Source organism: Antechinus flavipes, chromosome 5 (genome assembly GCF_016432865.1).
Source record: "Antechinus flavipes isolate AdamAnt ecotype Samford, QLD, Australia chromosome 5, AdamAnt_v2, whole genome shotgun sequence".
Taxonomy (NCBI): Eukaryota; Metazoa; Chordata; class Mammalia; order Dasyuromorphia; family Dasyuridae; genus Antechinus; species Antechinus flavipes.
In genome coordinates, this window is record NC_067402.1 from 249,663,148 (window position 1) to 249,677,227 (window position 14,080).

The following is a 14,080-nucleotide window of genomic DNA, read 5'->3' on the forward strand; positions in this document are numbered from 1 at the left end:
GCTTATTAAGGTCACGGATTGTCTTTGTATCTGTAGTATTTAATAAAGAATATGGTACATAGTGGATTATAGATTTATTTATTTATTTATAGATCTGTATATATTAAAATATACTGAGATTGTATATGGTTATAATATAGTAATATATTCTAAAGCAATAAATATATACATACATATTTTCTGTGATATATATGTGTATACACATATATATTATATACATGATAGTTATTTAATACATATTATTATGTTATCTATTAGTTATCTAACATATATTATATAATTATACAGTTCTAAAATATATGTGAATATGTATATATGTGTGTTATTAGATAAGTATAGATAAGTATATTAGATAAGTAAATAACAAGATCTGTCTGTATTAAGATTTTGGAGGGAGAATTTCTAGAGTTATGATAGACAGGGAAAATGGCAGTAAAAATAAGATGTCTCTTTCTTGCTCTACAATCAGTGTGCTCCTTAACTCTGAAAAAGTATTTAGGTTCACATTTTACTTTATATTTTACTGTTAGTAAACTTAAAATGATATTCAGAATTTTTCTTCTAGTAATGTTAGGAGAAATCACAATAAAATTGTTATTTGTTTTTCAATCTTGTCCAGCTCAATCTGAGGTTTTCAAGCAAAGACATTGAAGTGGCTTGCCATTTCTTCTCCAGTTCATTTTACAGATGGGGAAACTGAGGTAAATGGGATTAAGTGACTTGTCCAGAGTCACACAGCTAGTAAATTTCTAATGCCAGATTTGAATTTGGGAAGATGAGTCTTCCAGGCTAGAATCTATCCACTGTTCTACTTAGTTGCCCCCACAGTAAAAAGTTTGTAGTTAATAGCACCTTTTATAGGAGGAAGAAAAAGCATTATTTAGTATTGCTTCATTTGCTAATACAGAGGAAGCAAGTCTTGGTTTTTCTAGGCTGGAAATAAAGAAATTGGAGTTCTCTCTCCAGCTAGGCAAGCAGGGGCCTAGGATGCAGTAGATCAATATCTAAGTGGGCACTAAGTGCTTTTCAGCACCTGCTTCAGCCATGGAGGATGACCAGACATATAGTGATAATACTTTCCTTTTAGGAAGATCTTTGTAAAAAAACAAATGAGAGAATAAACAGAGAAAGTGCTTTGTAAATCTAGAAGTGTTTTTCAATGTGACATGTCTTTTTTGTCATGTCAGTTTTAAATGGTTAAAGACAGCATCAATCCCTCATCAAGAAGTTATTAAGAAATTATGTGTCATGTGCTATATGCTAGTTACTAGGTACTAGAGATAAAAAGAGAAAATTCAATCAATTCCTGTTCTCAAAGAGCTTACATTCTATCAAGGAGAAAATATGTACTATATAAATTTATACAGGATATTCCTTTAGTGCAGTTTAAAATTTTATAAGTTTCCAGCTATACTAAGACTTTTGGGAAATCCTGTGTAAAAGATAGGAAAAGGACCATGATTTCACTGGTGCAGGAATACCCAATGAAGAAATTCTTTATACCAATACTTATTATATCAACTCTAGAACTTGCAGTCTTTGAGATTTTGCAGCTGGGGGGGAGGTGGGAGAGGGTGGATATTAGAGGGTTGTTTTTTTTTTATTTTTTTTATTTTGAACTTAAGAAATAAAATAAACATTTCTATAATATTAAATAGAAAAAAAGATGATTGCATATGAAATTGCAAAATCTATTTTTAAAAATTGATAAATAGTTCTTTCTCTGAATGCAGTATTTTCCCCCATAGGTCTTTTGTAATTAATTTGGTATTTATAATAGCAAAAATAACTTATTTGTTCAAAGTTGTTGTTAAAACAATATTCCTATTAACTACTTTTGGAGGTTAAATAGTTTGCCCTGCTTCACAAAACTTGATTGTAAACACAGAGAGGTAAATTTCTTTACTTCTCAGTTCTCAGTTTCTTCACCTGTAATATATGGGGAGTAGACTAAATGTCCTTTATGATAACTTTTATTTTTAATTCTATAGCAATATGATTCTATGATAGTTATCTTCAAAATTTGAAGGTATTGAATAGGAATTCTTTTTTTTTTTTCTTTTTACCTCCATTGGGCAGAATTGAGTACAGGTAGAAACTTTGATACAGGTGCAGTGGTTAGAGCACTAGATCTGGAATTAGGAAGATATGAGTTTAAATAATAGCCTAAGAAGCTCACTACTTGTGTCACTATGTAATCATTATTCCCATCTGCCTCATTTGTAAAATGAAGATAATAATAGCACAAGGAGACTGTGAAAATTAGAAAATACATATGAAGGGTTTTTTCAAACCTTAAAATGCTATATAAATGCTTACTATAATTGTTGTTGTCATTATTATGAAAGATTGGATTAATCAGTCCGACAATTAAAGCTATTCCCAAATGGAAGGGCCTTTCTCAGGAGGGAGTAGTTCCCCTCCACTAGAGATTTTCATTCAATGAATGAATGACCACTTGTTAAGACATATTGCTTGGGGGATTCCTTTGGAATTTGGATAAGATAACCCATGAATTCTTTTCCAACTAAGATTCTGTGATTTTTGACTCTTTTTGACCTCAAGTCTAGATTTGGGGAAAATTATATAAAGCTACTATTTAATAAGAATTTACATGTATATATTACTAATTAATACAATTATATACATATACATACACACACACACACACACACACACACACATATGGATGGATAAATATACCCTATAATCCTGACCCATTTAGGTTTGTTAGTAAAGGTACAGAAGTAGTTTGCTATTTACTGAGAAATGCAATGCTTTAAAAAAATGTAGTCATCAGATTTGTAGTAACAATGTCTTGTAGTGTATAATACTTCTAAGATTTATACAATGCTTTCCCCAATAAAACAGAGTATTAAGCATTAGGTCTGTCTTAGAGGGAATACTGATCTCTTGCTAAAGCATCTACAATCTACCAGGAATTGCATTAGGCATTTAGGATACAAAGACAAAAGTGAAATAAATCTGCCCTTGATTTGAAGGAGCTTCCACTCTAATGAGAAAACTGAGGTTCTGGGAAGTTAAAATGACTTGATTACACAGGTAGTATGTAAGGGGTAATGTTCGGGCTAGCTTTCTGGAGGGCCTTGGGACCAGCTTTGGTCTCAGCAGAATAATCACCAGGAGAATAGTCAGTCTTTATTGTCTCCTTCAGTTTCCCAGTCTGAACCAGTCTCCCCCATAGTGCAGGAGATATGAGAGCCACCACGAAGCTAGTCAAAGATAGAATGTCTCTGTGGCTGACTTTGTCTTCAGTTTAAATATCCTATTACAATTAAATCAATTGTAGAACTATTACATCACCATGCTAAGTGTTAAGTATATGTAAACTAGATAACCATGTCTTATTAATTGCATTGAATTAACACCTTGTTTCAAGTATACTTCTCCAAAGTTCTGGCCCTCTACATCTCCCACTTTCTTTTGTTTTAGATCATAGGTGGTCATGCTCTCCCTGACTTCTCAGGAAGAGATATGAGAACACCAAAAAAAAAAAAAAAAAAAAAAAGGGGGGGGGGGGGGATAGGGGAGATGATGAAGCTCTCCCTGACTTCTCAGGGATGTGAGAACAACAAACCAGATATTGTTAGCAGGTTTCCTCTGGGCTAAAAGGTCTTATTTGAAATAGGTATACATAAATCCATCAGCATGGGAGGTATTACACAAGCAAGAAGTTATATAACACAGGCTAGTAGTGATGTAACAAACAACATGAATCAATATGAGGAATTATATAGGTCCATAAGTCCTAGAACTAGTCCAAAACCAATCTATTGTCCATTACTTCATGTGTCAGGGAATCCAATGATTCATGCAGATTTTGAAGTCCTGTAGTAGTCTCATCAACAATTTTTGATGTTCATGAGTCAATTGCCATCTGATATTTCTTGGATCTTCTTTTCTGCGAGGGTCTTCTCTTTTTCTGTCTCTCTCCAATGGACAAGGTGAATATGGCTTGTCACTCATCTGATTCCTTCTCCATCTGTAGAGATACAAGAAAACCCTCTCCCCCAAGCAGTTAACCTATCTGGTCCCTTTCATTCACCACTTTCTCTCCACTCTCCACCTCACCTAGAGATTATATTGGACTGTTTGCACTGGCTCTTCTGTTGGATTATAAAACCTGTATTCTCCCCAATTGTAATCTCTTTCTCCCATCAGATTGCTTCTCGGCTGGTTGATCACATCTGAGTATTGAACTTCTAAACATTTTCTGTGTGTAACATTGGCTGTCATCATGCCCCAACTGCCTGGGGCCCTTTAGCTGGGCCCCACCTCTTGTTTCCCTGAATCAATCTACATTCTGATGTCCACTGGGGTCCTGGAACTGGGCTCTGCTTCCTGTTTCCCTGAGTCATTCTATATTGTGATGCACAGTGGAAGCCTCTGTTGCATTTTGGACAAAGGGTTTTGGGTCTTGTTCTCTCACTCTGTCTTCTCACTCTATCTCTATGCCAGCATTGAGCTTTCAGATTCCCTACTTTCACCACATTGAAAGCATTGATGAGTCTCTCTTTAAGTCCCTTGCCAAAAGTCTTCCCATGTTCTGCTAGGGTATATACCTTGAGTATAAAAGGCATTTGTGCCCACTGTGGCACATCTTAAAGCGGCATCCTTGTATAGTCCTACTATAATTCTTCTACAAACCTTATTAGCATTTTCTCTAGCAAGTTGTTTTATCATTATTCCTGTTGCTGCATTTTCAGCAATAGTTTGTATGACAGCTGTCTGCAGATGTCCCACGAAATCAGCAAAGGGTTCATTTGAACCTTGCTCTATTTTTGTGAAGGCTTCCCCTCTATCTTGTTTTCCTGGAAGGGTGCCCCATGCTTTGATAGCAGTAGCAATTTGCTCATATACTTTCAAAGGGTAATTAATCTGTGCTAAAGTGTGTGCAGAATGACCTATACCTGCTAGTTGATCAAAGGTGATTGGTATATTAACTCCAGTTTGCCTATTTCGTTGGTCTTGTATTCTACAGAGTTTACTATACTCCAAAAACCACAAGTTTTGTCCAGAATGTATACTTATTTTGTGTTTAATTTATACTTTAATATACTTAACATGTATTGGTCATCCTGCCATCTAGGGGAGGGGGTGGGGGGGAAGGAAGGGAAAAATTGGAACAAAAGGTTAGCAATTGTCAATGCTATAAAATTACCCATGCATATAACTTATAAATAAAAAGCTATTAAAAATTTAAAAAAAAAAAAGTTTTGTCCAGGATCTAAACAAGTCCTTGCTATAGATTTCTAATCATTAGGGGTTAAAATTTCAAAAGCCCAATTCTCTAATACCATCTAAACATAAGACGATGTAGCCCCATAAAGAGTGTAACACTTTTTCAGATCTTTGATAATTTCCAGATCAAAAGGAGTGTATCTTCTCCTGGCTTGACCTGAAGAATCAAATTCTTTAATCACAGAGTATGCTTTTATTCTTAAATCAGATGTATCTTGCCCTTCCTCTTTGGTTTTAATTAGTGCCTTTTGTAACCAAGTCATAAGGGTTGGGCAGGGCTTCTGAATGGATGGTGCTGAATGTGTCATGACTCTCTCACTCCTCCTCCTCCCTCCCCCCAGGAAGGGGAAATTGAGGGGGGAGGGTCATGAGATGGGGAATGCCCTAATGGATCCTGCTGTGAAGCACCACATTTCTTAATTTCATCAGCACTGTACTTAACTCTTTTCTTGTTTAATTCTTCATGCTTTTCAGCTACTTTGTCAGTACTATCCCCCTCCTCCTCTTTCTTCTCTTTCCTTATTCTAATATTTATGTAATTCCTTAAAGCCAAATTGTATTATGTTGTGAATATATAGAATGTTTCTTCAGGAATTGAATCAGGAACATTGTAGTATTTAATTAATTGCTTTCCCACTAGTTTCCACTTATCTGGCTTTAATTTTTCTTCCTTAGAAAACCCAGGAGATGTGTACTGTAATGTTTCTAAGAGTTCAATAATCTGCTTCCAAGTTGCAATCAAACCTTGGTTCTTTATTAGCTTAACTATGCATTCTATACCCTTCTAAGCATTTGTCCCATTTCAGCTGAAACACTAGTTTAGCCCTTACTAAAGTTTCCTGCTTGTCTATTTTTATACTTATCCTATTTCCAGACCACGGGGACTTCTCTACTGAACTCATAATCATATCAGTTGAACTGCTGAGTGTCAATCCTTATGTCCACATTCAGGTGCTAAAATGTAATGTTTGGGCTAGCTTTCTGGAGGGCTTTGGGACCAGCCTTGGTCTCAGCAGAATAATCACTAGGAGAATAGTCAGGAATAAAGTCCAAAGTCTTTATCGTTCCTTTAGTCTCCCATTCTGAACTATTTAGTCTTCCCCATAGTGCAGGAGGCATGAGAGCCACCAGAAAGCTGATCAAAGATAGAATATCTCTGTGGCTGACTTTGTCCTCAGTTTAAATACCCTATTACAATTAAATCAACTGTAGAATTATTACATCACCGTGCTAAATAGTAAGTATATGTAAACTAGATAACCAATGTCTCTTCAATTGCATTGAGTTAACACCTTGTTTCAAGTATACTTCTTTCAAGTATACTTCTCCAAAGTTCCGGCCCTGTACAATAAGGCAAAATTTAAACTCATTCATAATGCTTCCCATTACACCACAGTGAGTATTCCATAAAGGAATTCCATAAAGGAAGTGGAGGTAGACCACTTCACAGCTCATCTCTGACATTTACTACCCTTATCATTTTCGGTAAGTCAATTAACTTTTGTAAGGCTCAGTTTCCTCAACTGTAAAATGGAGAGTTTGGAATAAATGGCCTAAGAGTTCCCTTCTAGGATATAACTCTATGATCCTTTGATTGCCACAATACCCTTTTGAAACAGGTTACAACTTTACAAGTACATTTTGTTTGTTTTAAAAAAAAATAGCATTTTAATGGTGGTGACAAGAGGGAGAGGGTGAGGTAGATGATAAATGGCCAATTTATCAACATGACTACATTGAAAACTCTTTATTCATTTTACTTATGGCTCCCTCTCCATTCACATTACCTCCATCTTCATCATATTTGGCCCTTTGCCTAATGAAGTGTCTAAGACTATACAGTATTGCAGATGTAATCTCTGCAGAGCAATCCAGTGAGCCATTTTAGTCATTTCATGATGTGCTGTCTTCACCAGCAGAGCCAAATTATGGTCTTTTGGGCTATTGTGTTATATTTCGGCTTGATTTACCATCTACCCTCCAAGACTTTCCAAGCATTAATTTTACCTTTGTATTTTACTTACCTCTTAATTTAACTCATTGTTCCCTTTTTCAAAAATCTTTTTTTGCCCTCTGTTTCAATTGTACTTTTTCTCAATTCTTATTCTTTGCCAATCACTGTATAATTTATTAATTCATATTTAATTCCCTAACATCATTTTCCACTATTACTTTTTTTTAAACTTACTTTATGATTGGGGTCACAACCTAGTCAAATTTGCAGGGATTCAGAAAATAAAACTTTATGCCGAGTCCAACAGTATAATACCTATTCCCATTAAGGAAATTCATCAGAACTTCTTGACATAAATCTGTGGTTTTGCCCATGATTCTCTCATCCTCATTATTGCATATTTGTATGAATTGACTATATATTCTTATGTGCTTGTGGAATATATCCCATTTGTAAGTTCAAATTTCATTGACTTTTTTTTTTTTAGTTTTTTTGCTCAATATTTTATATGCTCCCATGTTTTCTTTATAGCACTGTCGTACTTTTTTCTCTTATGTTCTTTTTTTTTAAACTCCTAAAATTAACAAATTTTGTAATCTTAGTAGCATGTGTTTGGTTTGAAATTTTTTAAAAAGACTTTTATACTTCTCACTAAGATTATGATTTTTATTTTAATTGTCATTTAGAAATCAGATTTCATGATTGAAATAGTCATTAATATAGTAAAATGTAAACATTTTTCAAAAATAATTGATTTTTACATTTGTGAATGAATTTAGGCATTTTGGAAAATGAGATGCTTTTATCTTAATTCCTGAGTATCTAATTTCTCCTAAGCCAAATTCCAGATTTTATTTAAGAAGATAAAGATTAAAAGTTTCAGGTGTCCTTTGCTGCCCTTATAATTTAGTATTTAGAGCTTCAATTTCAGCATATCTAAAATGTGGATGCATGTGAAATAATATATGCTTGTGAATGAACTATTATTATTTTTTTTGCTTGCTTTGAGTCCCTTAGTTCTGCGAATGTGAGGAAAGATGAGTCCAAGAAAGTTCATGATTACATTTGCTTTATGACTCTTCTGGAGTCATAAAATATACTGGCTAATATTATGTAACACTCACGTTGCTGGTGAGGCACCAAAGGAAAGTGAGGAGCCAGTCAAGATCTACAGATGCAACAAGTTATCCATGAGAAACACAACTCCTGTTCTTATCCTCACATCTTCTTACTTCACCATCATATACATCTCAGATTTGTGATCAAAACTTTGACTCTGCCCTCTTCCACACCTACCATGGCCTGTTTTTTTGATATAGCACTTCCCAACTATAGATCTATATAGCTCTCAATGATATATAGGAACTTGTTCCAAGAGCAGATTCTTAAATTTTCATTGTGAGCATTTATATTTTGGAAATAAGTAAGTGCTACAAAGCAGGATTCCATTTATTGTTTTATATTATTTCAACTTAAGAAAGTGATGGAGAAAATTTTAATAGTACAGATTAAATTTTTAAATATCATGCATACATTTCCAGTGAGCTTATTATTAAACATTAATTTATTCAGTGGGCTATATTATCCAGTTTTTGAACTGAACATGTGATTTTATCCAGGCAGTAATAACAATAATTAATATAAATAAAATGCTTACTATGTGTCAAGAATTATGCTAAGCACTTTACAATTACCTCATTTGATCCACACAACAATTCTGGAAAGGAAGTGCTATTATTATCATCCTCATTTTACAGAAGAAATTAAGGCAAACCGAAGTTAAGTGACTTACTTGGCCAGAGTCAAAAAAAAACTGGTTCAGTGTCTGAGGTTGAATTTGAACCTAAGTCTTCCTAATTCTAGACCTAGTCCTCTACAACTAGTAGATGGCTCCTGGTAGGATATTTTCATTTCCAATGCAGATGGATACTTTCTCTTCCAATGCAGATTAATCTCTGCAATTTATCCCCTTAAAGGTTAAGTGACTGGTAAACCCAAATTTTTTCTATTTCTTTATAGAATAAAGGAAAAGCAGAACAATACCGTATCCCATTTTATCATAAAAAAGCACTTAATTACTTTTACATGTCAAAATACTTTTTAAAACATATTTTTATATCACACTATAGAAATAATTCTAATTTGAGATTATGCCTTGCTGTTGCACATTTTTTTATTATAGGATATTTTTATATTTTTAAATATTTAAGTTTTAGGAAAAAAAAAAAAACACAAGCAAACTTCTACATATTTCCATTCAAAGATTCTAGGATTATTAATTTCAAACTGGAAAGGGACTCAGAGGCTATCTAGTCTGCAAACCTTTCATTTTACAGAACAGGAAAATCAAGCCCAGAGAGGTGCAGCAATTATTTAAAGTAACAAGGGGTAGTTAGTGGAAGAGTGAAGGATTCATGTCCACTTTTTGTAATAATTCAGGACTCTTTCCACTGCAACATGCTACCTCTAACCAGCCAACCCAGACCACCCCATTCTTTGACTCCATGTCGATGTTATTTTTGAAAAGTATAATCTGCTGCAGAAATCCTGGTAAACACAGGATCCCCATTGTCTTCCCTATGTCTGCTAATAGAAATAATCTTTCTCTCTTCAGAGCTTATTTAGCATTTTATGTTAAATGAATCCATATACTATGTATTATTCTCTATTATAGGGAAAATATTTTAAGTGCCATGTTTCCCTGTTGGAATCTTTACAAACTGTTAAGTCATTAGAGTTGACAGAGACAATAATTATCTAATTTAACATGGTTCAGTATGATTGATCTGATCCTACAAGATGTTATGGGCCAGAAGAAACAAGGTACTAAGTGGAACTGAGAAACAATGCTTGTGTTCACACCTTTACTCATTGGAGTTCACAAGTATTGGAGATTCACAAAATTAACTTTGTAACTTTGTGAATTCACACCTCCCTTGAAGCTCTTAGGGCCAGAGAGCACTCTGGGAGGAAACCCATAATCCCACTCTCTCAGAGAAGCATAAATAAGCTTTAGGGAGCCAGTTAAGTTAGTTTACTTCGGAACATTGCCAGGGGTCAGAGCAGAGCACTCTGGGAGGCAAGAGAGATTCATTTCCAACTTTCACCTTGGTGCTGGCTGGAGGCTGAAGAAAGCAGAGGCAGAAGCATGGGACAATCTGCAAGAGTTCTTAGAACCAAGGAGAGAGAGAGACCTCTAAGAAAGCTAACCAGGCTTGGAAAGAGATAAGAAATAAATGTTTGAACTTTTAGCAGCTGGCTGCATTTGTGTGATTATTACTTTTAACTGAAACTAAGCCTCCAGAAAACCTCCCTAAGAAACCTGCTCCCAGAGAGAACCATTATTATTTTAAAGAAGAAAAACACCACATTTCCCCATTAGATTGTATGAGAATGATCTTTTTATTTGCCCATCTCTAATCAATGTAGAAAATAGAAAACCAGGCTTGGAACCAGAAAGATCTAGGTTTAAGGTTAGCTTCTGATACTTCTTTTGTAAATTGCAGAGTAGGTGAGGATCTGCATTTTTAGTGGGAATATCTTCGTGCTTTCCTTTACCAATGAAATCTAGGTGTGGTGTGTTCCCCATATACTTCTTCCTGCCTCCCCTTCCCGAGCTTTACATTCTAATATCATATTTTACACTTGGTAGGTGCTAATGTTTGCTGAACAGGGCATCTATGTAACACAGAGGATGGAATGCCAGGCTTAGACCCAGAAAAGACTCATCTTCCTGAATTCAAATCTGGGCTGACACTGAGCAGTTGTGTGACCCCGAACAAGTCATTTAATCCTATTTATCCATTGCCTCATCTGAATGAGATGAAAAAGAAAATGGCAAACCACTGCACTATCTTTAACAAGGAAACCTCAAATGGAATCACAAAAAATGGGTGAGGCTACATTAAGGATTCTACTCTTCTCCCCTTTGATGAGGAATTTGTAATTCTTGAATGGGAGAAAGGCTATGGTTTTTGGTGACGTCCAAGTAGCAACAAAAGGTAATATGTCAGTTTTTAGGTCAGTTTTAAATTTGGGGAAATAGCTGATGAAAAGTAGCATTTGGCGCATCAGAAGAGAGAGCTGTCTCAGTATCTAAATGTTCTGGACTTTTAGTGGGAGGTAGGAGTCATAGAAATGGGGTTTTATTCCCTAAGACTCCGACTCATTGGTGGGGCATAAGGATGTACTCCCCTGGCCTAAGCATTTTTAGCTGCCTCAGGAAACTACATAGGAGTAATTTTCCGGGGCTGAACTGGAAACTGCGATTGACTTGATACCAAATATCTTGTACCAAATACGAGAAATGATCTAGTAGGTATAACCTCTTTACTTCTTTGTTTATATGTCTGATGTTTGCTCTAAACTACTCTATGAAAGGATATTAAATTTGCTTGTTTTTGAGGCAAAATCTCCCTAAGCTAATGAGCTTTTATTTTTATCATGCGTAAAAATACATTATTTTCAAGAAATGTTCTTATGCTAAATTTATCAGTGATCTGTCAAGAGATAGCTTTTAAAGAACAACTCAGTTTGTGATACTAATTCTGCAAAAAATTCTGGGAAATGGGTTAAGAATTTTGTAAGAATTTGGATAACCTAGGAAGAATGAAAAGTGGTTCATTCAAAATTCATTGATATTTTTTCTCCTCTACTCTTGGTGAGAAATTGAAAAATTATTTTAGCATTATAAACAATCTGATTAATTATGCATGCAAATATACATACAATGCAGAAATACACTTAATAAAAATAAAACACTGAAAAAGTAGTTTATATGCAGCTTTTAGCATTGTAAAAATTCCAATGGTAATATGGACACAAAAATTTAGAATTTTGAAAAATATTAAATATAGAGTAGAATAATGTTCAATTTAATTTCAATTATAGGCTAATCTTTTAAAAAGAAAACATTTCCTAAAAAATACAACTAGGCAGAATCTTTGCAAACTAAGCATCAAATTTTCTCCAGAGTATTGTGGCACTGAAATGAAGGGTATCCTAGCAACTCTAAAAAAATAAGCTATTCAAAAATGCCTGGGGGAAAAGGCTACAAGGGCCTGGAAGAGGGGATACACAGTATGGTGAAGGGAAGGATGAGAAAGAAGGGATGTGTTTTTGTTCATAAAGGAATTTAATGGATGTAAAGAAGTTTTCCCAAGAGCAGGAATTATCACTTAGAAAGTCTTAGCAAGAACCACCATGTATTATAAAAAAAACTAAAAGATGCCGAATTGTAGCTTCTGGTTGCCAACTATTTCTTTTTTTTTTTAATTTATCACTTAAAATACTTATTACATTTTATGTACTATTTACCCAACTTAGAAACTTTTGTCATGTTAGTTTTAGTTCAATTCAGCTGCCTATTTAATAATATTCAAGAAAAATAAATTTTAAAATTAGAGTTTAAATACTTTTTCATGGTAGAAAATAAGTATGTAAGATGCTAAAATTATTTCAAATACAACTGTGGATGCTGTTAAGTATATAAACTGCAACATTTTAGTAAAGGGATTTAGATCTAAATATAGATAGCATCAATAGCCTTCAACAGAAAGTGAAAAAAAGATAGAATACAGTTAATGAAATTAACATTTTCCTTTGCATATATTGTTAAATTCAAACAGATGCTATCATAAAAACAAGTTTTTAATACTGAAAAGAACAGAATTACAGCTTACTAAACATTAGAAATGCCCCAAAGTTGCTTTTTTAATAAAACAATTTAGTTTTGTCCATTAAAGTCCTCAATTAGGATAAATGGTCAAAGGATATGAACAGGAAATTTTTAGATGAAGAAATTAAAACCATTTCTAGTCATATAAAAAGGTGCTCTAAATCATTATTAGCGAAATGCAAACTAAGACAATTCTGAGGTACCACTGTACACCTCTCAGATTAGCTAAAATGATAAGAAAAGATAATTATGAATGGTGGAGGTGATGTGCGAAAACTGCAACACCAATACACTGTTGATGGAGTAGTGAACTGATTCAATCATTCTGGAGAGCAACTTGGAACTATGCCCAAAAAGCTATCAAATTGTGCATATTCTTTGATCCAGCAGTTTCTACTGGACTTGTATACGAAAGAGATCACAATGGAGGGAAAGAGATCCAAATATGCCAAAGTGTTTGTGGCAGCTCTTTTGGGTAGTGGCAAGGAACTGGAAATTAAATGGATGCCCATCAATTGGAGAACAGCTGAGCAAGTTATGGTATATGAATATTATAGAATATTATTTTTCTATAAGAAATGATCAGTAGGATGATTTCAGAGAGGCCTGGAATGGATGCTAAGTGAAATGAGCAGAACCAGGAGATCATTATACATAGCAACTGTTAGATTGTATGATGATCAATTCTTTTTTTTTTTAATTTATTTTATAATAACTTTTTATTGACAGAATCCATGCCAGGGTATTTTTTTTTACAACATTATCCCTTGCACTCGCTTCTGTTCCGATTTTTCCCCTTTCTCCCTCCACCCCCTCCCCTAGATGGCAAGCAGTCCTATATATGTTAAATATGTTGCAGTATATCCTAGATATAATAAATGTTTGCAGAACCAAATAGTTCTCTTGTTGCACAGGGAGAATTGGATTCAGAAGGTAAAAATAACCCAGGAAGAAAAACAAAAATGCAAATAGTTAACATTCATTTCCCAGTGTTCTTTCTTGGGTGCAGCTGCTTCTGTCCATATGATGATCAATTCTGATGGACATTGGTCTCATCAGCAATGAGGTAATTCAGATCAGTTCTAATGATCTTGTCATGAAGAAAGCCATTTGCAACCAGAGAAAGGACAATGGGAACTGAATATGAACTACAATGTAGTATTTTCATTCTTTTTGTTGTTTGCTTA